Genomic DNA, 21,663 nt, shown 5'->3' on the forward strand with positions numbered 1-21,663 from the left:
TCACACATCCAAAAAACCGAGACCATCTGTTGGAATTCATTGTAACGGGAGATGTCAGGCAGAGGCCAACCTTCACCTTTCCGACTCCTTAGCTTAGCATTTGTCACACTACATTTAGAATGGCTGATTAGAGTCCCAAATCAAGAGGTTCTAGGACATAATGGATTTAAAGCCTGGTTTTGTAACCTCAGGCAAATTCCCTAACTGCTCCACCCCTGGAGCATAAGATGGAGGGGTTGAGTCCAAGTTGTCACTTCCACTTCTAGGATCCGGTTGGTAGAGCTAAACATTTGTATTACAGTTTTTTAATTTTTTTTTAAGATTTTTTATGTATTTATTTGACAGACAGAGATCACAAGTAGGCAGAGAGGCAGGCAGAGAGAGAGGGAGGAAGCAGGCTCCCTGCTGAGCAGAGAGCCCGATGTGGGGCTGGATCCCAGGACCCTGAGATCATAACCTGAGCCAAAGGCAGAGGCTTTAACCCACTGAGCCACCCAGGCGCCCCTGTATTACATTTTTTAAAAATTTTATTTTATTTTTTCAGTGTTCCAAGATTCATTGTTTATGCACATGTAATACGTGCTCTCCTTAATACCCACCACTAGGCTCATCCATCCCCCCACCCCCCTCCCTTCCAAACCCTCAGTTTGCTGTATTACATTTTTACCCGTTGACACAAACACATGGTGCAGAGAACACAAGGGTATACACTGAAAACAAAGTCTCTTTCCCATCTCAACCTCCCATACCTCAATTCCCCTCCCTAGGGAACTGAATATCTACATTACTTAGGCCATAAGCCATAAACATAGGACCTAAGCACACTGAATAATAGAATGCTAGAAGGTGTTAAATACTGCAGACAAAAGAAAAAGGAGATTAAGGTAAGGAAACAGGCTGAGGGATGTGTTTCAATTAGGGTGGTCAGTGCTGGCCTCACTGGGAAGGGAAAGTTTGAGCAAAGGCTTGAAGAAGGGAGAAGTGAGCCCTGTGTGGACATCGAGGATAACTTTCTTGACATTATACAAAGCCCTCAGGCAGGCAGGTGCCTGGACTGTTCCAGAAAAGCAAGATGGCCAGAGCAGGTGGAGCAGAACAAGGGGGAGAGAGGAGTCAGAGCAGTCATTACAAGATGCCAAGGGACAGGTTAGAATATGTTAGGTCTCATGGGCTATTGTATGAACTAGTTCAGAGAAAGCCTATGCATGCACGAGCATTGATGCATATATTCTTTATGCATATGTATATAGTGACACTGATAGTACACCACACTGCCATTTTGCTCCTTTCTTATTTTACTTAACATGCCTTGAGCTCATTCCATATTAACACACATAGAGCTGCCTCATACAATAACTATATAGTATTCCACTGCGTGTATTTTTTATTTTATTTAACTAGTCCCACATTAATGGACATTTACAAACACACAATGCTCTAGAAAACATCCTTGTTCGCAACTATTTCTATAGTTTAAGTTCCTGAAAGTGGAATTATGTACAAGCATTTACATAAAAACATTTGTAATTTTGATAAGATATTACTGATTGCCCTCCACAGAGGTGGTAACAATTTACAGTATCATTAACATTACATGAGTATATTTCTTTCCCCACTCACCAGTAGAATATTACCAAATTTTTCAACCTTTACCATCTAGCAGGTGAAAAATTTTATCTCATTTGAGTTGTGTTCTCATTTCTCTTATGAGCGAAGTTGCATTTTTTGTATGTTTAAAAGCTCTTTGTATTTCCTTTCCCGTAAAATGCCTATGTGCTTTGCCCACTTTTCAGTTGGTTTTGACTTTTTCTTGATTTTTCAGAGCTCTTTATATATTTAGGGACTTCAGCTAACATGTTAGTAGTTAACACTTACTAAACTCTTACCTTGTGCAGAACACTTTCCTTACCTGATTTCTTAGACTCCTTACAACTACCTTGTAAAGCACATATTTCAATCGCCATTTTGTGCTGAGGAAATGAAGACTCAGATAGGTAAAGTACCTTACCCAGGGACATAAATGGGAGAGTCAGGACCCAAGCCCAGGTCTGTCTGACCCCAAAGCCTACAGGTGTCTTTTTGGTATACTGATTCTGAGAGATACGGTAAAAGAGCTCTTAAACACAGCCCGCCTTCACTGCCTTCATAGATAATGTGAACACCTCTGATTTCTTTTGCTCATCATTGGCTGACACATAAACTTCCACTTTGTTTTCCCAATAAAACAGCATTTCCCAAGCGTTTCCACCCCAATTCCCCTTAGAACGGAGGAACACAAGCCTTTTGGTCAGGTATAAAGGATTGGGGTCAGGGAGGGTGTGGGCTAGCAGTGCTAGCTAGTGTGGGAAGCAGTGCTAGCTAGCTTGAGGTCTGAGAAATTTATAGTCTTTTATTTTTTGAATTTATGTAAAATTTGCAATCTATTCCATACTCTGTCCATTTTTTAGATAAGAATGATGCTTGAAATTACTTATTTTTGGATTAAACTGGTCTTCCGGGAAGCTATGCTGTATTTAGTATATATTGTGGCTTCATGTCTCTACTGACATAATGCCACATTCTCCAGAAAGTGCACATAATCCAGGTGAGAAACACTACAGCAAACTTCTTTTGTAAAGGGCCAGATAGGAAATATTTTAGGTTCTGTGAGTGATACGTTCTCTCTTACAAGGCTCAACTTTGCTTTTGTTGTGTGAAAGTAATTATGGACAAAACATTAAGTAAATGGAACAGGGCTGTGTTCCAATAAAATTGTATTTGCAAAAACAGGGCCAGATTTGGCCCCCGTGCTGTAGTTTGCTAACCAACACCAGTGCAACAGCCCCTTTAAAAAGCAGAGACTCAAGAGGAGCAAGATAGGAAGCTTAGTGCTGCCATTTCCCAAAGTGTGTTGCATTGTACACTAATTTCTGGGTTAACAGTCCTTGAATGAGGGTTCTATGGTCAAATAATTTTGGGGAACACTGAACATGCATTTCTGCATTCCCTCAGAGATTGATAATACATATTAGCATATCGAAAGCTCTGATAGGTCTTGCAAAAAAATTCAGTTGTTTGACTTTGACCAAAGAGCCGTTTATTTGTTGATAGCCATTATGTTTATTGGGAAATAAGTTCTGGGAAACAGTATCTCATTGTGAATTAGTCCTTTGGCATTCTCATTGGCAGTTCTAAATAGAGTCAGTGCCCAGAGATAGGATAGGGAGGGTACATTCCTAGACACACAGGCCTAGTTGGGATATCTGGGTTTCAAGTGGCATAAACGCTGTCTTAAAACCCGAGACAGAGGGGCGCTTGAGTGGCTCAGTAGGTTAAGCCTCTGCCTTCAGTTCAGGTCATGATCACAGGGTGCTGGGATTGAGTCCCCCATTGGGCTCTCTGCTTGGTAGGGAGGCTGTTTCTCCCTCTCTGTGCCTACTTGTGATCTCTCTGGCGCCCCTGGGTGGCTCAGTGGGTTGAGTCTCTTGCCTTTGGCTCGGGTCGTGGTCCTGGGGTCCTGGGATGGAGCCCCACTTCGGGCTCTCTGCTCAGCGGGGAGCCTGCTTCCCTTCCTCTCTCTCTGCCTGTCTCTGCCTGCTTGTGATGTCTGTCAAATAAATAAACACAATCTTTCAAAATATATATATTAAAAAAATAATAAAACCCAAGACAGGCTTCAGATGAGAAGCTACAGGAGACAGAGACCTTTAGGCCTGCTTCAGAACACTCCCTCAGTAGATTCTGCCCCCCTACCGGGCAGAGGCATAATGAGAAAGAGAATCTCAGGCAGTGTCCTTGCTCAGTGCAGAGCCGGACGTGGGGCTCGATCCCAGGACCCTGAGATCAGGACCTGAGCCAAAACCAAGAGCCAGGCCCTTAACTGACTGAGTCCCCCAGGGGCCCCAATGCTGTTACTTCATTTAATCCTCACAACAATCCTGCAAAGCGAGAGGAAGCATTTTTACCTTCCTCTAGGGAAACCAGACTCTAGCATAACTGGATGAAAATCAATTCTCTAAATTCCTGAGAATTTTTGTAGACATTTTAGCTCTGTGCCTACAAGAGGCTACCAGTCCAGCTGGGGTGATTTGCTGCAGCCGTTTTGCTGCCCGGGCAGGGGGAGGGACAAAGCCCGTAAAAACCCAATATCTTCTCTATTTGTTGCATTAAAATGATGGGTCTCTCATTTGCATATTTAAATATGTATTTATTAGTTAGCTAAATTAACATGAATCTCATTATACATTAACATAAATAACATATTCTTATAAAATACAACTCCCCCCCCCCCAAAATGTAGTGAAGCAGTTTTGCTTTTTTGCAAATATTTTTAATGTCTAGCCTGCTGGGAGTTAGCTGGGTTCTCCAACCAGTCTCTGCATGTGTCTGTTGCAACATCCAGAGGTCACGCAGCGTCTGGAAAACTCTCTACTCAGGAGAGAGTGAGTGTGGAAAAGGCAGAGAATGTCTTAGCAACATTATGAAAATAGTTCTGACACCATGAAACCCCAGAAAGGGTCTGGGGGCCCTATTTGTATTTTTTGTTTCTTTGTTTTAAGTAGAAGAAGGGACAGACATGGGGGAAAAGGTAGTTATGAGGGTGGTGGTAGGAGCAGTGGGACATGTTGGATTGCGGGACTGGGAAGTTGCTGGGACAAGGGCAGTAGACATGGGGGAAGGGTTGGTTTGACTGGGAATGTCTGTTTATAAAATGTCAAGGGCAAGGCCAGAGGTAAAACTACAACTTAAAAGAAAAAAAAAATCGGGGGGACACCTGAGTGGCTCAGTTGGTTGGGCGTCTGCCTTCGGTTCAGGTTATAATCTCAGGGTTCTGGGATCGAGCCCCACATCAGGCTCCTTGCTCAGCAGGAAGGCTGCTTCTCCCTCTCCCACTCCCCCTGCCTGTGTTCCCTCTGTCATTGTCTCTCTGTCAAATAAATAAATAAATAAAATCTTTTAAAAAAGAAAAAGAAAAAAGAGGGGCACCTGGGTGGCTTGGTCGGTTAAGTGTCTAACTTGATCTTGGCTCAAGTTATGATACCAGGGTCGTGGGATCAAGTCCTGTGTCAGGCTCCTCGCTCAGCGGGGAGTCTGCTTGGGATTCTCTCCCTCTCCCTCTAACCCTCCCCACTGTGCTCTCTCACTCTCTCTCTCCCCAAAATGGATAAATAAATCTCTTCTAAATGAAAAAAGGGCAATTTAAATCATATTAGCTAATATCTATATAGTGATTATTAAGCACCAGACTCAGTTCTAAACATTGTACACACAGTAATTCATTTAGTCCTCATGGCAAATCAATGAGGTAGGTACTACAGTTATTTCAAGGTCCAGATGAGGAAACTGAGGAGCAGAGTGGTTTTAGGACTTGCCCAAGGTCACACAACTAGGAACACAGGCGCCTGAATTCAGACCCAGGGGTCTGACTCCCAAATACACGCTCTTTTTTTTTTTTTAAGATTTAATTTATTTATTTGACAGAGAGATCACAAGTAGGCAGAGAGGCAGGCAGAGAGAGAGGAGGAAGCAGGCTCCCTGCTGAGCAGAGAGCCCAATATTATATGATGCAGGGCTCAATCCCAGGACCCTGGGATCATGACCTGAGCCGAAGGCAGAGGCTTACCCACTGAGCCACCCATGCTTTTAATCATTATACTGTTTCTTATTATAAGATCTAGAAAACAAGTCTGCGCAGCTGGAGCCCATAGGATGATTCTGTATATAATCAAATTTCTGACTTTCATTATTGCCTGTACCCTTAGGAAATCAGGCTCTCAGCCAACCTAATTCCCAGAAAAGACTCTGAGCCCCTCGGCCTGATTCTTTCCTGTCTAGAGCCCTTTGCCTGAGCCTCTCCGGAGCGCCAGGTGCGAAGAGAGGGAGGTGGAAAACTGGAGGAAACCAGAAGAGACCCGGTCCCTGTTGCTGAGGAGTGTCAAGTTTAGCGGGGAAGAGAATTTCAACAAGGTAGCAAGTAAAGGGCATGTGGGACCCGACGAAGAGGGCATTCAAGAGAGCTGGGAGGGAGGAGAGAGATGGTAGAGATGAGGGAGAGCCTCCCGGAGGAGGCTACACCCTCCCGGAGGAGGCTACACCCGGGCAGGATCTAGTTTCCAGAAGGTTGAGCAGGAGTTGTCCGGCACATGGTGGCAGAGGAGAGGAGAGCTTTCTAAGTCCAGAATAAGCAAAATGTGGGCCATGAGCATGCTGTATTTGGAAGAAGTACAAGAACACTGGAATTAAAGGCATTAACAGCCTTTCAAGTTCTTGGAAGGGAGTGAGGCTAGAGGCGGAGGCGGGGCCAGGTGGAGTTTGGGCTTTGCTGTGGGCGGGGCCAGAAGCCACGCACTCAGCAGCAGATGCCTGCGACCACAAAAACAATACAGACAGGTGGGTCGCCTGGGTGACTGTCCCATAAGCCGGTGGGATCAAGACCTGCATGGGGCTCCCTGCTCAGTGAGGGATAGGCTTCTCCCTCTACCTCTCCACCCGCTCGCTCGCTCTCAAATAAATCAATTTTTAAAGATTTTGTTCATTTATGTGACAGAGAGATAGAAAGAGCCAGGGAGCACAGAGAGCAAAGTGGGGAATGACAGAGGGAGAAGGATCTGTCTGGCTTGGGCGTCTGGTGGAGTCCTTCTTGAGATGCGGAGAAGGAGGGTTTGGTGGGAGTGGAATGGGACAGGGTTGTGGGTACCTGCAGGGCATCCAAGTGGAGATCCACGGGCACATGTGTTTTAATAGACTAAGACAGAAACTCTGTTAAAGATAGAAATTCTTGGGATGCCTGGGTGGCTCAGTGTGATATCTCTCTCTGTCAAATAAATAAATAAAATCTAAAAAAAAGAAAAAAGATAGGAATTCTCTTTGAACAGCATGCTTATCCACACGCCTTGTGTAGCGCCTCTCATCTCAAATCTGTAATTTTCTAGGCTATTTTTAGAGTGAAAGTAACAATTTGGAACCCAAAATACATATAGAAACAATTGGATTAAAATTTTACCAAGGCTACACTTTCTTAAAAAGCTATTAATTTCTAGGGGCACCTGGGTGGCTCAGAGGGTTAAGCCTCTGCCTTTGGCTCAGGTCAAGATCCCAGAGTCCTGGGATTGAGTCCCACATCAGGCTCTCTGCTCAGCAGGGAGCCTGCTTCCTCCCCTCTCTCTCTCTGCCTGCCTCTCTGCCTACTTGTGATCTCTCTCTGTGTCAAATAAATAAAATCTTTTTTTTTTTAAAGCTATTAATTTCTAAATACAAAGTTCTCCTAATATCTAATACCACTGAGTTAGGCATTGCTATTGGCTAAATGTGTTCCCCACAACCCTATATTGAAGCTCTACCCCCCAGCGTGCTGGTATTATGAGGCGGGGCCTTTGGAAGATAATTAGGTTTAGATGGGGTGATGAGTGAAAGACAACTCACAGAATAGGAGCAAATATTTGCAAATTACATACCTGCTAAGGGAATCGTGTCTAGAATATATTTAAAAAAACCTCATAACTCGATAATAAGACAGTGCAGTTTTTATTTTTATTTTTTTTAAAGATTTTATTTATTTATTTGAGAGAGAATGAGTGAGAGAGAGCATGAGAGAGGAGAAGGTCAGAGGGAGAAGCAGACTCCCCAAGGAGCCGGGAGCCCGATGTGGGACTCGAGCCTGGAAGTCCAGGATCATGACCTGAGCCGAAGGCAGTCGCTCAACCAACTGAGCCACCCAGGCGCCCTGCAGTTTTTATTTTTTAAAAAGATTTTATTTATTTATTTGAGACAAGGAGAGAGAGAGAGAGAGAGAGAGCGCACAGCAGGGGGAGCAGTAGGCAGAGGGAGAGGGAGACCCCCAATGCAGGACTCGATCCTAGGACCCTGGGACCATGACCTGAGCTGAAGGCAGACGCTTACCTGACTGAGCCACACAGTGGCCCAAAAACCCGATTTTTAAATAGGCAAAGCATTTGAGAAACATTTCTCCAAAAAAGAGCTAGAAGTGTCCAATAAACACATGAAACAATGCTCGATATCATTATTTCATTTGAGAAATGCAAATCAAAATTACAGTGAAAGACCATTTCACAAACAGGAGGATAGCTACAATAATAAAGCGACAGCAACAAGTGTTGACAGAGATCTGGAGAAACTGGGACCCTCGAGCCCTGCCGGTGGGAAGGCGAGGCAGGGCAGCTGCTGTGGAAAACGGTGTGGCAGTTCCGCCGAAGTGTTAAACACGGGGTTACCGTGTGACTGGGTAGTTCCAACTCGTGGGGATACACCCAAGATAAATAAAACATGTGTCTGCACGGAAATTTGCACATGAGGGGCACCTGGGTGGCTCATTGGGTTAAGCCTCTGCCTTCAGCTCAGGTCATGATCTCAGGGTCCTGGGATCGAGCCCTGTATCGGGCTCTCTGCTCGGCGGGGAGCCTGCTCCCTGCCCCAACCCCGCTTGCCTGTCTGTCTGCTTGTGATCTCTCTCTCTGTCAAATAAATAAATAAAATCTTAAAAAAAAAAAAAAAAGAAATTTGCACATGAATGTTCATGGCAGCATTATCTATAATGGGGCATTTCCATGTAGTGATCCCAAGGGGCACTGGCACCCCAATGTTTACAGCAGCAATGTCCACAAGAGCCAAACCACGGAAAAAGTCCAGATGTTCATTGACAAATGAATGATAAAGAAAATATGGATCTCTACAATGGACTATTACTCAGCCATCAGAAAAGCAAATACCATTTAGATTGATATGGATGGAACTAGAGGGTCTTATGCTAAGCAAAATAAATCCTTCAGAGAAGGGAAGAGGACAAAATAAAACAAGGTGAAATCAGAGAGGGAGAAACACCGTAAGAGACTCTTAATCATAGGAAACAAACTGCTGGAGGGTTGGTGGCGGGATGGGGTCACGGGGTAATGGACATTAAGGAGGGAACGTGATGAAATGAGCACTGGGTGTCCTATGAGACGGATGAATCACTGACCTCTATCTCTGAAACTAATTATACATATGTTAATTAATTGAATTTGAATATATTATAATAGGGTGTCTCCATACAATCAAATGCTATTTAGCAAAAAGGTCATGACGCACTGGCACTATATTATGGATGAATCTTGAAGACATGATGTTCAGTGAAAAGAGCCAGGCATGGGATGCTTGGGTGGCTCAATCCGCTAAGTGTCTGCCTTCGGCTCCGTCATGATCCCAGGATCTTGGGATCGAGTCCCTCATGGGTCTCCTTGCTCAGTGGGGAACCTACTTCTCCCTCTGCCTGCTGTTCCCCCTGCTTGTGCATTCAATCTCTCTCTCAAATAAAAAGGACACATCTTGTATAATTCCATGCATATGAAATATCCAGAATCAGCAAATTCATAGGGGGAGGGGAAAGGTAGATTAGTAGTTGTCAAGGGCTGGGGAAATATGGGGGAAGTGGGGAATGACTGCTAATGGCTATGGGGCTAATTCCGGAATGATGGAAATATATATATATATATATATATATATTTTATATTATATCTTATATATATATTTTAATCTTTTTAAAATTTATTTTTTTTAATTTATTTATTTGACAGACAGAAACCACAAGTAGGCAGAGAGGCAGACAGAGAGAGAGGGGAAGCAGGCTCCCCGCTGAGCAGAGAGCCCGATGAGGGGCTCAATCCCAGGACCCTGGGATCATGACCCGAGCCGAAGGCAGAGGCTTTAACCCACTGAGCCACTCAGTTGCCCCTGATGGAAATATTCTAAAATTATTGTGATGATGGTGACACAACTCTGAGAATATCCTAAAAACCACTGAGTTATATACTTTAAGTGGGTGACTCAGATAGTATGTGAATTATATCTCAAGAAAGCTGTCACATAAAAAAAATAAATAAAGTGGGAGAGATTGGGCAACTCCAGAGCCTGTGTCCTTCTGTTACTACATGGGGAGAGAACGAGACACCAGAAGGTCTTTTTTTTTTTTTTTTTTTAAGATTTTATTTATTCATTTGACAGAGAGAGACACAGCGAGAGAGAGAACACAAGCAGGGGGAGCGGAAGAGGGAGAAGCAGGCTTCCCACTGAGCAGAGAGACGGATGCGGGGCTCGATCCCAGGACCCTGAGATCATGACTTGAGCAAAAGGCAGACGCTTAATGACTGAGCCACCCAGGCGCCCCCAGAAGGTCCTTTTTGACATTGGTGCCCACCTCCCTCTGCCAGGGCCTGGGACTTGTTGGCTGTCTAGAGTCCCCACTATCCACTGCGGTCCTCCTTCCCCAAGACTGTCCACCAGTCTCGTAATTTCTGTCAACTCTTACCTCGGAACTCAGCGAAGAGACTAGAGCTCTGGTGTATGAAGGAAGAAGAAAAACAACCTTAGGGAGCACCAGCTATGTGCTGGACAAGTCACTGGGTCAGGTAGGGAGTTTCCCACAATGCTCTCACGTGATGCTCGCCAGGATCCCGGATATCTCAGGGCTCATGTTCTTTTTACAGAGCCAAGCTGCCTTAAAGGCCGTGCCCTGAACCTCATTTCTAGGTCTGAACCTCATTTCTAGGTCTGCCATGTAGAAACGTGGACAGATCGCTTCTCTTGCTTTTCAGCTGTCAGCTGAAATGGTGGCTGTGGACCATCTCCGAGGTCTGGCCCAGCTCTGACCTGCTCAGTCTCTGTAAACAAGTAGTCAGTAAAAGCCACTCACCAAAGTGTGAAGGATTCCTAAAACCACAACTAGGGTGTTGAAGGGTTTACTCCGCACCAGGCCCTGTTCTAACGGTGTTTCGGGCGTGAACTCTTTCTAAGCTGAGTCACACCAACATCAGCCCCTGCTTTAGAGGCGAGGAGGAGAGGTGCCCAGAGTTGGGTTCCAGTGTACACAGCATGATTCAGGGCGGGAACACAGGGTCTAGGGGGGCTCTGCTGTAGACCTCAGCCGGCTTAATCTCTCAGCCTCATAGGACAGGAGCTTAGAGGAGCTAGGCTCTGGTGACAGAGGCACTCTCCCTGAGGCCCAGGACTATCTCAAGTGTTATTTGGAAATCTGTTTATAGAAAGAAACCCGTGAAACAAAATTAAAAATAGGGCTCAGTAGGCTAAGCCTTTGCTTTGGGCTCAGGTCATGATCTCAGGGACCTGGGATCGAGCCCCGCATCGGGCTTCCTGCTGGGCGGGGAGCCTGCTTCCTCCTCTCTCTCTGCCTGCCTCTCGCTGCCTACTTGTATCTCTGTCTGTCAAATAAATAAACAAAATTTTAAAAAAATAAAATTAAAAAACAAGAAAAAAGAGAGACACCCACGGAAGACCAGGGTTTGACCCCTGGGGAAGGAGACTGCTGCCTGGAGTTTGGAGTCCACCTGAGGACTGGGACAGGGAGGAGCATGGCCGGGGGCTTTCCTGGGGCACGGAGGAGGCTGGCAGTGAGGTACCCTGTGGGCACGCAAGGGAACCCGGCCCCCGAGTCTCTGGACCAGGGCTTGGGGATGGCTGTGCTCTGTGTTTCTCCCCAGCAGATGGGCGCCAAGTGACTGACATTTCGCACGGGTCTGTGTGTCCCCCCCCCCCCCCCCAGGAGAGTCTCTCTGCCAGCCAACCCCACACCAGCTGTGGACGGTTTATGACCAGTCCCACCATCCTGTCAGACGCCGGCTTTCCTCGGACAAACTGGTTTCCCGCCATCCTTGCACACAGACTCCCAACCCCTGCCCCACAAACGGTGGTACCGGCCTAGACTCGGGTCTGGTTTCAGATTTTATTTTTTTTTTAACACTTTATTTATTTATTTTTTTAAGATTTTATTTGTTTGAGAGAAAGAGAGAGAGAGCATGAGCTTGGGCTGGGGTTGGGGGTAGCAGCAGACTCCCCACCGAGCCGAGAGCCCGATGCAGGGCTCCATCCCGAGACCCCAAGATCATGACCTGAGCCGAAGGCAGACGTTTAACTGGCTGAGCCAGCCAGACACCCTAGTTTCGGATTTTAAATGGCTATACTTCATTTGACCAAATCCTCCAAAATAACAACTTGGTTAAAGCAGAGATTTAAGTGGTTTCCGTTGAGGAAGTCCTTAAGATGTCAGCTTCTCTTTCTGTGCCTGAAGGTCTCAGATCACCTGGAGGTGACCTTTTTAAATGAAAAGATAATTCCTGAGAAGGTGTTGCACACGGCACAGAGTAAGCACTAGCTACGCAGTGTTATTATCCCTGTGATTGGATGACTCTTCCTACTTACTTATACAAGAGTGAGTCAAGGTCATTCTGGGGTTAGGGTGCAGCAGGAATCCTTTGAGGCTCTCCAAAGCTGCTGTAGCCTGAGGTTTTGGCCACAAAGCAGGGAGGATATGAATCAATGTATGCACAAGGATCTGGAGCCCTTGGGGGGTAGAGGCGTGGAAGGTCGGTACCCTGACCCTTAGCCTCATGATTCAGCCAAGTGGACCATAGTGATTCCCGGAAGTGGACCATAGCTGCTCACTCAAGGCTGAGAGATGGCCCCTGAGATGAATCTGCCTCCAGGAAAAGAGCTGGGACCCAGAATCTCCAGCTAGTCAGCCAGCCATCTGGTCATTCAACAAAGACTAGAGCAAACGCACTAAGGGTCAAGGTAGCATCATATTCTGACCTTTTTTGGTCTTAGTTCCTCATCTCATATCTTGTTTTTGTTGTTGTTGTTGTTGTTTTTTAAAAAGATATTATTTATTTATTTGACAGACAGAGACCACAAGTAGGCAGAGAGGCAGGCAGAGAGAGAGGAGGAAGCAGGCTCCCAGCTGAGCAGAGAGCCCGATGCAAGGCTCGATCCCAGGACCTTGAGATCATGACCTGAGCCGAAGGCAGAGGCTTAACCCACTGAGCCACCCAGGCAGCCCATGTGGTTATGTTTTTAAGCAGTATCCTATATACTCTAGATTGTCTTGGGTTGCGAGATTATAACTCAAATATCCTTCTCAGTTATATCAAAGTATTTATGAATATCAGGTTCAACAATAAAGTTCATGAAATGACTTTTTTCTATGGGCATTCAGTTAAATAGAAAGAAATTTTTACTTTTAAAAATACTTCAGGTTCAGTAAAAGTTTCTGAGAGAGACGGAGTGGGGCTTCTTTAGATATGGTGGTCCTACTCTCAAGAAATAGTGTTTAAGCAAAGACAGGACAGTTGGGAACGAATGTGACATCTACAGAGCAGAAGTTTCTCTACACAGAGGGAACAGACAGTGCACAGGCCTTGAAACAGGGAAGCACTTAGCTTGTGGACATGAAGGGGTGACTGTGGCAGCGGCATGGCGAGGGGTGGCAAGAGAGGCATGAGATGAATTCAGGCAAGAGCAAGGGACCAGATCACGCCCAGCCTATCAGGTCGTGGGATGGAGGTTGGATTTAATTCTAGGTGCGGGATGTCACTTGGGCTGGGGTCCCCGGTGAGCAGATTCTGAGATGGATATTGGCAGGCAGGATGTCTGTTAGCAGGAGCTCTCAGGATCAACGCCAAGTAAAGAGAGGGAAAAGAGGCTAGACGACAGAGAGAGAGAGAGGTTGAGCTGCTATGCCATCTCAATGGATACTGTTCCTGATCCTGCAGGGGGTTCTGAAGCTAGGGTGACCCTTTAGATTTGTTATTAGATGGCAGTTGCTTGGAGGAGGGGAGCATGACAATCCCCAGGGAGCTGACACGTGGGGGCAGCACTCCCACAGTAGCTGGACACCAAGTTCATTCACAAAGGGGGAATCTGGTCTGCACATCATAGTCCACACTTGGTCCCACTTATGTTCAAGGAGGTCCCTCTGGCTGCTGCATGGAGAGTAAATTACCGCAGGCAGGAGTAGGTCCAGTCTGGCAAGCAATGATCATGGTTTGGTCATGAATTGGGAGATATTGGGAGGTGAATCTAGAGCACTTGAAAACGGGTTAGATGTGGGACGTGAAGGAAAGGGAAGAATCAAGGACACTCCCCATCTGTGGACTGAACCTCTGGGTGGATACTGATGTCCTATGCTAAGATAGCGAATTCCAGAGTGTAGTGGGGATTAAAACCAGATGCAGTTTGGACTAAGTTTGAGATTCAAGAGTTGACGTCAAGAAGGTTACTGTGAAGCCAGAAGCGCTGCTTTAATTTTTAGATGCGTGTAGGGGATGTGAATTTGGACTATTTATTTTTAAAGATTTTATTTATTTATTTGAGAGAGAGAGAGAGAGAGAACGAGCAGGGAGAGGGACATCTTGGTGACGCAGTCTTTGAGCATCTGCGGTCCTAGGATAGAGCCACACATTGGGTTTCCTGCTGGGCTTCAGGGAAGCCTGCTTCGCCCTCTCCCACTTGCCCTGCTTGTGCTCCTTCTCTCCCAGTGTCTCTGTCAAATAAGTAAATAAATCTTAAGAAAAAAAAAAAAAAAAAAAAGAACGAGCAGGGAGGAGAGAGCGGAAGGACAGAGAGGGAGAAGGAAGCCGACTCCCCGCAGCATCCCAAGACGTGGAGATGATGACCTGAGCTGAGGGCAGCCCCTTCACTGACTGAGCCACCAAAGCGCCCTTGGGGCTAATTTTCATCCAGTGATGCCAGACACTTCTCTGGCCCTGCCTCCCTGGCTCAGGGATTGGGCTTTGGAAGACAGCGGCTGCGTAGGAAGAGAGCGGGCCCAGGGATAGTGTCCCGAAACTCCTCGGAGGGATCGCGACACGCGCCAAGTCCAGGACCGCGCCTCAACAGCGCCACCGTGTGGCGGCGATGAGTCACAACGGCAGTCCGAGACTCCAGGCCCCTGAACGGTGCAGGGAGAGGTCCGCCCACAGCCAGGGCCTCAGGTACCCGGCCCCACCACTCGCTCTTTCGGACCGAATTAATCAGTGAGGATTCTCGACGACCTAGAGCTGGGAGGGAGAGGAGGAGCCTCAAAATACAGCCACAGTTAGGCAATGGAGTTTGAGGAATTATTTAAGAAAGATGCAAGGGTTTTAGTACACCTGTGCCGTAGAGAAATGCATTTATAGTAAATGAATTTGACGGCTACGGGTCAAGCAGCACTTAAGAGAGGTTGCGTGATCTCATTCAGTCTGCAAGGACGCTGAGGCTCAGAGAGGTGGAAAGATGTGTCTCAAGTCACGTAGTCATCAGCTTAGCCTACCAGTGTATCTCAGCGGTGTCAGATCCAATAGGCCATTGAACGACAGATACTTTGCAATGCCCAGCCCCTGCCCCCATCATCTAGACAGTGTCTCATGCATAACATGCGCTTGGCCTTTTTTTTTTTTTTTTTTTTAAAGATTGTATTTATTTATTTGACAGAGAGATCACAAGTAAGCAGAGAGGCAGAGAGGGGTGTGTGTGTGTGTGTGTGTGGGGCGGTAGCAGGCTCCTTGCTGAGCAGAGAACCCAATGCCAGTCTCAATCGGAGGACCCTGAGACCGTAACCTGAGCAGAAGGCAAAAGCTCAACCCACTGAGCCACCCAGGCACCCCTTGGCCTATGTTTGTTAAATGAACGAAATGAAATTTATAGATACTATCCTACTTACCCACATAATTTTAGAAATCAAGGGAAAGTAAAATGGAAGTAATTTGTGCTATAGAAATCTGTATTTCCACGTGTACATGTCCAGTCAGGATCATGTGAGAAGATACAACTGAAGCGAGCGATTGTGGTGAACCGAGTGGCTCCAGAGTCACAATCTCCTGATGGCGAGGTGTCGCCTTGTGCTTCGCGTTCAGCTTGCCTTCTGCTCCTTCATCGTAAATGAGGTACATTTCTAACTTCTGATTTCTACAAAAAAGACTCCGGCGTGAAGTAAATTCCTCATGGTCTCGGAGTCAATTTGAAGTGGGGGAAGCAGAATTAGAATCCAGGCCTGTCAATCTGACTGTAAAGCCCGGGATTTTGGCATCTTGTCTAATCTCTCACCACTGTCTTCCATCTCCTAGTCCCAGAAGATTTCTGTCATCGAGGGGAAACAAGGCTTAAAAAACCCAAAGTGTCTCGGATGCCGGGGTAGCTAGTTAGTTAGGCGTCTACCTTCGGTTCAGGTCAGGTCACGATCCCAGGGTCCTGGGATGAGCGCAGGAAGCCCGCTTCTCCCTCTCCTACTGCCCCTGCTTGAGTTCCCTCTCTCTCTGTGTCTCTGTCAAATAAATAAATAAAATCTTAAAAAAAAAAAAAATTGGATTCAAACCCGGCTTCCCTTTTTTTTTTTTTAAAGATTTTATTTATTTGTCAGAGAGAGAAAGAGGGAGAGAGAGCGAGCACAGGCACAGGGCAGACAGAAACAGAGGGAGAAGCAGGCTCCCCCGTGAGCAAGGAGCCCGATGCGGGACTCGATCCCAGGACGCTGGGATCATGACCTGAGCTGAAGGCAGCTGCTCAACCAACTGAGCCACCCAGGCGTCCCTCATTTATCATTTCTGCAACTTGGGGAAGTTCCTGCTTCTCCTGTTGTCCCTGTTTCCTGTCTCAAGGGGGCGGTTGTGGGGGTGACATGGGCTAATGCACGAACGTGGTGAGGACCCTGAGGGCCCAGCATGTACTTAGTGCTCACAAAATGTTAGGCATTATTTTTACTGTGGTTCATGGTTTGGTGTGCCGAGCACTCTCCTGGGGAACGCCTGTGGTGGGCAGACCCTAAGGTGACCCCCACGATCCCAGCCTCCTGAGATTCAGGTCTCTGTGCAGTCTCCCCTGTAGAAGCTGCTTTCAGGCAACAGGCTTGAGCAAAGGAATATAGAAAGGGCCCACAGCGATCACCACCGACCACCGAGCTGAACACACCCACCTCAAAACTTCCACAAACCCTAAGCGACCAACGGGCTACTTACAACCAGGCAAGGTTACCAAACTAGGGAAAAGTCCCCATAAGCCCTCACCTTATTTTTCTTATTTGTTTATTTTTAAATATTTTATTTATTTATTTATTTATTTATTTGACAGAGACAGCAAGAGAGGGAAGACAAGTGGGGGGGGGGGTGGGAAAGGGAGAAGCAGGCTTCCCGCTGAGCAGCAGCCCAGTGCAGGGCTCGATGCCAGGACTCTGGGATCATGACCCAAGCCAAAGGCAGACTGAGCCACCCAGGAGCCCTTCACCTTCCCCCTCTAAATACCACCCCACCCACTGCTTCTCTGTCCTGTCCTCTGCTCCCTTGCTGTATTCGATACCTTCTATCTCCTTTGTTCTGCCTGGGGTGAATCCTTTCACGGCTCATACCCCGGCTTCCACCGATCAGTAGCCCCCCATTTGGAGGCCCCTATCTGATAGGGAGAGACACGACATTCCCCCCTCCTTTGGGTGTGAGAAGGATCTGTGGCAGGCTTCTAAAACCAGTAACCCACAGCACAGCAGGGCACAGGTGAAAGATACATGATAATGTGTAAGTGATTATTTCCGACAAGGTTGTAATATCCTCACTTCCCCTTACTGGCATTGATGAGTGAGCAGAAGCCTGGCGGAAGACCAAGGACAAGCTGACACCTGCCTCCCACTCCTGGGTGGGGCACAGGTGACATTCTTCTGGGAACCTCCCAACTCTCTTATTGTTAATGCCTTGCTAGAGAGGAAAACAACCTTAACTTGACAATGGCATGGCCTCTGGTATCTTGCAGGTCTCCTGAAAGTCTTTTGAAACCTCCCTTTGCCTTACTTTCCCAAATCCAGAGTTTGTAATCACCATTTCTCAAGATCCCTGAGCAACGGCTCTTTCTCTCTTTCTGCCCATGGGTCCTGTCCCCGTGCTTTAATAAACCGCCATTCTGCACCAAAGACATCTCAGGAACTCCTTCTTGGTTGTTGGCTCCAGACCTCACCTCACCGAACCTCACCTATATTCCAAAATCACATCAGCTTTGAGGACGAAAGTCCATGTTGGAAGGCCCATGGGGCAAAAAACTGAGGGCAACGGATTGCCAGTCAGATTGCAAAGAACTGAGGCTTCAGTCCAGCAGCCCTCGAGGACCTGAACGCTGCCAGTAACCACTGAGCTTCCAAGCAGAGCTTTCCCCAGGCCAGTCTCCCAGGACACTGCAGCCTCGTGGTTCATTTTGCGGTGATATTCCCACAGTAACAGGTAACTAATACATCACCTCTTACCTTCCAATCTCTTTGCTCTTGCTATTCTCTCCCCTTTCTCCTGAATCATCAGTATCTCGCTTTCCATTTGGTCACTCACACCGACCCATAAAAGTGCTCTAGATTCTGCCATCACTTTTTTTTTTTTTTTAAGATTTTATTCATTCATTTGAAAGAGAGAGAGTGAGAGCAGAAGCAGGGGGGAGGGGGAGAAGCAGACTCCCCTGCTGACCAGGGAGCCAGATGTGGGGCTCCATGTGAGGACCCTGGGATCATGACTAGAGCCCGGGGCAGATGTTTAACCAATTGAGCCATGAAAGATTTTGTCAGAGAAAGAGAGAAACAGAGAGACAGAAAGCCCAGCCGGGGGAGCAGCAGGCAGAGGGAGAAGCAGGTTCCCGGCTGACCAGGGAGCCAGATGCAGGACTCGATCCCAATTCCCTGAGATCATGATGGGAGCCAAAGTCAGACACGTAACCTTAGAGTCTGCGGTCTTCAAAAATACTCTTCCAATGCCTCTTACCTGGCTAGTTATCACCTTGTTTCTCTCATCTCCTACATGGCAAAGCTTTTTGAGATCCTTATCTCCGGCCGTTGTCCACATTTCTCAAATTCTCCCCTCAACCCACCACTCTTAGTGAGGTCTCTAGTGACCTACATGTCACCCAATCCAAAGGTCACGTCTCTCTCATCTTACTTAGCTTCCTTCCCTATGGCATTTGACCCAGACAGTCACTTCCTCTTCCCCGAAATACACCCTCTTCTCTCCCACTTTATGAACATGACCTTCTCAGTCTTCCTCCCCACTCAGTGTCCACATCTTCCCAGTCTCCTCTGTCACTCCCTCTTTCCTACTCAGCTTCTGAATGTCAGCATGCCCCTGGTTTTGATGCAGACAGGCCAGGTCCAAGGATCCAGAGGGGGTCCCGCAGGACCAGCAAGGAGGGGTCCTTGGCTTCACATAGGATGGAAATCAAACGCGAGCCAATTGTAGGGGAAAGTAGAGTTCATTGACGATACAGAGAAAGCAAATACACGTGGAGTGTCTGTGAGCCTCGGAAAGCAAAGAAGCATGAGTCTTTGGTGGGGGGGGGTCTGGAATCTTTATCGAGGATGGCGGTCTGGCGTACAAGTCCTCTCAGGCATCCGGGAACTGGCGGAATAAAGATGAGCGCTCAGGTGTCCTCACTTGTGCCCTGGAGCCAGGGGTCTTGGGGTCAAGGTGTTTGCAGTCAGGGGTCTTGGAGAAGTTTATGACCCCACCCAGTCACTCCTTAAATGTTATCTTGTTTGCTGGAAGACTCCAGTAACCACTGGTGACTCCAGTAATCACTGACTCCTTGGGCACCTGGGTGGCTCAGTTAAGTGGCTGTCTTTGGCTTGGGTCATGATCCCAGAGTCCTGGGATGGAGTCCTGCATCCGGCTTCCTGCTCAGCGGGGAGTCTGGTTCTCCCTCTGCCTCTACCACCCACCCCCACCTGCTTGAGCCCGCTTGTGCTCTCGCTCTCGTTCTCTCTCACAAAATAAATAAAATCTTTCTTAAAAGATTTTATTTATTTATTTGACAGAGAGAGAGACAGATCACAGGTAGGCAGAGCGGCAGGCAGAGAGGGGGAAGTAGGCTCCCCACTGAGCAGAGAGCCTGGATGCAGGGCTTGGATCCCAGGACTCTGGGATCATGACTTGAGCCGCAGGCAGAGGACGAACACACTGAGCCACCCAGGCGCCCCAATAAATAAAATCTTAAAAAAGAAAAGAAAAGAAATCACTGACTCCTTGACCTTCACCCAGAGGACATACATTAAGGCCTGTGTAAGGCAGGGGTTCATGAATAGGGGCAGGAAAACGAGCAAGGAAAAAAGACTCAGATTTTTCTCTCATGGGGTCTGCTCAGTTTGCCTGTCTCGGTTTCAGTTTCCTCACTTAGAATATTTCTCTTCCAGGTTGTTGCGAGAATTGCCCAAGGTAACATACATGCACCTTAAAAAAATACCCCGCTCCCCTACTGATCCATAAATTATCATTATGCTCTCCTGCCTCACTCTGCTGTGAAAACGAGCCACTTTTTGGGTGGTTCCAGCAATCAGGGACCAAAGTCTGAGAAAGATGACCGTTTCTCGCAAAGGCCGACGTGGATCTCCAGAAACCTGGATCTAAGAAAAGTCCACTGCCTCTGCTGGGGACTTAGCAATCTCTATTTTTAATTCTTTCAGCTTCAGACCTGTCAGGAGATGAAGTGCGTGTGAGCGTGGGTATGGGATCTGCCATAGATGCAGGCAGGCATTTCCAAAATTCCTCACATCGCTTATCTTTCTAGAAAAGGCAGCTGTGCATTAAATAACAGTTGGGTGACGTCACGCCCAATCCAGGGCACACCAAAGGAGTCATGCATTCATTCAACAAACATCTGTTAAGCAGGTATTTAGTGTGTTGGTACTCTGCGAGGTACTGAGGAAGCGGCAGCGAGCAGGACAAGGTCCCTGCCCTGACCCAATCCTTGCCTTCCAGAGGACAGCCACGAGTGACACAGAAATTGCAGCCCAGTGTGAGAGGAAGTTCAGGGGCTAGGCATCTAGGAGTACAGCAGCAGTGGCAGCTGGCCCAGCCAGGGGCAGTGGGGGTGGCTCAAGGATGGCTTCCCGGGGAAGTGTCCTCTACACTGCGAAATGAAGGGTGTCTGGGTGTCTGGTGGAGGGAAGAGCAGTGGGAAGTTCCTGATGTGTGCAAGAGCTTGAACTTGTGAGACACAGACGGACGGAGGCTGACGTTTCAAGTGCACAGCACAGGGTGAGGACTGACTGGTCGGCACTGGAGGGGCTCTAGACGCTGCATTAAAGACCTGGGATTGTCTCCTGTAAGAGACACAGAGGGAGCCCCAAAGAGCTTAAACTGCACAGCAGGGAGAGGTAAACACCTGCTGGAAACCTTCAGGCATCTCAGATCTCAGCCAGGATGGAGCTCAAAGCCAGCTCTGGTCTGGCTCCAGCACTTATTTCTGAGTAGCTGGAAAGTCACTTCACCTTTTTAGACTTGCTGCAGCAAGTCAGGTTTGGACCGGGTGACATTTAGTGTTAGTCCTCCACGCTCTCTAAGCCCAAACTATCTCCATCCCCTTCTGGGATTTCCTCCATTCCCTTAAACTCTCTCCTTCCTGTTTCTCTCCCTAGCTGGGAACACCCTGCAGGACAATCTCGTTCTCATGTCGCTCCACCAGAGCTCCAAGCAGGCAGCCCCGTGCCTAATACATCTATTCATGCATCTTCTTGCTAGAAGGCCCTGGAACACAGCTGTGAAAGCTTGAATGAACCACAGAACAGTCCTGCACGCGGCACCTCGCTTTAGTGGTTCCCGAATGCGTGCGGATCTGTGTTAGATCCCCACGACAGCGGTAGGCACTGCCAGTCCGGGGGATATTACCTGCCATCTTGCTGAGGAGCGGAGGAGCCTCCAAGGGGCAACTGAGCTGTGAACCCAGGCTCTAAAACCAACTGTTAATTAACTATTGTCACTTCCAGGCCAGCATCCCTTCCCCTCCCTAAAGGTCTCCGAGACCTAAGAGGATTATTCCAAGGCTGCAGCTGGGCGGGCCACGTGTCCACAGACTGACCGATCTGCTGTGAGGCAGCAAGTCAACTACGCCCCTCCGTCTTTCTCCTCCCCC

At 47.5% G+C, this 21,663-nt stretch overlaps 1 long non-coding RNA gene across 1 annotated transcript; it reads left to right on the forward strand.

Annotated features, from left to right (window-relative positions):
- The first annotated feature begins 17,653 nt into the window (after positions 1-17,653).
- On the forward strand, positions 17,654-21,657 carry LOC132018157 (uncharacterized). The gene is made up of 3 exons (XR_009404465.1): positions 17,654-17,999; positions 21,170-21,390; positions 21,518-21,657. It is a non-coding gene; the product is annotated as an uncharacterized LOC132018157 (long non-coding RNA).
- Positions 21,658-21,663: the final 6 nt, after the last annotated feature.

This window comes from Mustela nigripes, chromosome 1 (assembly GCF_022355385.1).
Source record: "Mustela nigripes isolate SB6536 chromosome 1, MUSNIG.SB6536, whole genome shotgun sequence".
In the NCBI taxonomy this organism is placed as follows: Eukaryota; Metazoa; Chordata; class Mammalia; order Carnivora; family Mustelidae; genus Mustela; species Mustela nigripes.